Raw genomic sequence first — 2,500 nt, 5'->3', positions numbered from 1 at the left:
GTAGGACAGAACAAAAGAATTGTATCGGCAGTAGCCGATATTAGAAAGGTAACAACCGTATCAGCTAATCAGCCGATGGTAGAAGTATCGACTGACAGCTGTTACGCAGAAACGTCATAGGCTTAAAGAAAACGGATGCTAAGTGGTTGGGTTGATAACCTGACACTGAAGCATAACTGTTGAGACGTATTAGCTCAGTAATAGATGCACACGGACTAACAAGGATCTATATACGACAAGGAACTTAAGGAAACAACAATGAAGACATGGACAATGTCTTGATGGTAGGGATATGAGCACTAGGGTGATAGGATTAACTAACTGTCACACTTCTCCACTTAAAACATACATCCTATAATTTATCTTTTCAGCTATAACACAAGCATACAATATAAAGCACAATAAAACAGTCATTCCCTAACATTTGACCTAGACCACACATCAAAGACTTTAACTCAAGATCATAACATAAAACTTGTAGAGTTTGACTTAGGGTTTCAAACAAAACCGATTTTACATTTTTATGAACTTCCTACGAAAATCTATGAAATGTAGAAGTTCACTGATTTGAATAAAGAAAGCTCTGGAAATCTTACAGAAAACACCTTAGAACTTTCTAAACCAAAGCAATTAAGTCCCTGGTCGGGGAAAACAGATAACAGGAAGATAACGACGATATTCCGGCAAAAGAATCGCCGGCATTAGGAAGATTCAGCGGATCAGGGCAAACCTTGGGGTAGCCTTGGTTGTGGAAGAGAATGGGCGGAAAGTGAATTCCCGCAATGAACAGAATCAGCGATAAGATGAGCTCGACGATGACGAGATTCCGTGGGTGACGAAGAAGCTTGCCGGGAATTGTAGTGGGTAGAAAATGGCCGAAGAGATAATCCCTGCGGTGATTTGTGGTCTTGCTCGGCGATCGACGAGGGATAGGAGCTGCTGGATGTCATGGATCCCTGGGGCGAAATGACAGAGTCGGATTGGTTCGCTAGGACAACTCCTCCGCGAACCTCCAAGGTCCAACTGCTCACGAGCTAAACCTTCTTTTGCCTACGCACGTGTGCCACTGAAACACGGCCGGCACACCCGCATAGCTCCCTGCAGGACTGCCGTGTTTGGTTGCATCGAGGCTCCTCCGAGCTCGTCACGCCTGACTGCCGCCTTCGCTCCACAACTTCTTCTTCCGACTTGCCGCGCCATAAGCGCTTCTCCGCCTCCGCGAGGATCGAGGGAGCAAGCCGTGCGTGGTTCCTCTGAGCTCATCGCATCCGGTCACCACCTCCACACATCATCGCTCTGCACGTCGTCGCCCTGCATGGTTATTTTTCTTCCTCCTGTTGCCGGGCCCGCACTCGCCTCGGCCTTGCCGCGTCGCAGGTCCCTCCGCGGCCGTCCTTGCCAAGTTACCGTCATGTGCGGCCTCGTTGCCCTCCGTGCGGGTCTGTCCCGAGCCGCCACGCCTCAGCTCCCTCCGCGCATGCCCGAACCGCGCGCGTCCTTGGCCCGCATCGCGCTGCTACTCACGCGTGTGAATCCGCCCTACGCGCCACTGCTCGCTCCGGGCCGTTCGCCTCCGCTCGGGTTCTGCTCTTGCGCTCACACGCCTACGCTGCCTGCATCTGCGCCGTGCTTGCTCCAACGCCTGTTCCTGCCCAGCTCCCGCGCTCACTCCGAGCCTCCGAGCCGCAAACGCACGCCTGCACTGGCCCAACGCCCGGCCTCGCTCCGCCCTTCATCAGCGCCCGAGCTCGACGCCTGTGCCGCTCACCAGTCACCCAGCACCGCACCTGCACACGCTGCTGCTCCACCCCTGCATCACCGGCCCTGCTCCAGCGCCCTAGCTCCTGCACATCATCGCACTTCCTGCGCGTGCGCCTGCACCAGCTCAGCGCCGGCGTTCTGCCCCTGGGCCCGCCCGCGCCGTGCACCTGCTCTCGCTCCGCGCGCCTGCGCACACGCGCCCGCGCCGTGCGCCTGCGCGCCGCTCGCCCCCGCTCCCGCCCAGCACCTGCGCCGGGCCCGCACGCCTATCTCCTGTGCGCCGGCCTCCGCACCCGAACCGAGCCGCCCGGGCGCCCGCGCTGCGCTCGCTGCTCACCCCCCGCGCGCGCCCGCACGCCGGCCAGCGCGCTTCGCCCGCGAGCTGCAGCCGCCTGCCGCGCCAGCCGCCGCCCGCCGCTCGGCTCCTGCCGAGCCACCCGCTGCCGCTTGCTACGCTTGGATCCCGAGTGCCTGCCAGCGCCCTGTGCCTGTGCCCGTGGAGGAGAGAGAGGGGAACTTGGGTGGAGATAGGGATGAAGCCAGGGATATGCTGCCGGTGTGGATAAGGAGGCACCAGGGAAAAGAAAAACAGAGGAGAAGAAGGGATGGAATTCTCCAAGGACTTATACGTAATTATAGATAACTGCAAGGGCCTGTCTGTAAAACAAAATTTCCCATTGATTTAAAACCCTAATGGAGAAATGCCCAAAACGAAAGTTGGAGAGTTTTTCAAACTCTA

General features: G+C 56.7%; 1 pseudogene; it reads left to right on the top strand.

The window, feature by feature from the left end:
• The window catches only part of LOC112901774, an 8,790-nt pseudogene that overhangs the window by 2,616 nt on the left and 3,674 nt on the right, over positions 1-2,500 (top strand).

The sequence above is a fragment of the Panicum hallii genome, chromosome 7 (assembly GCF_002211085.1).
Source record: "Panicum hallii strain FIL2 chromosome 7, PHallii_v3.1, whole genome shotgun sequence".
Taxonomy (NCBI): Eukaryota; Viridiplantae; Streptophyta; class Magnoliopsida; order Poales; family Poaceae; genus Panicum; species Panicum hallii.
Note: the sequence above shows the minus strand (reverse complement) of the source record. Positions and strands in the feature narration are given on the sequence as shown.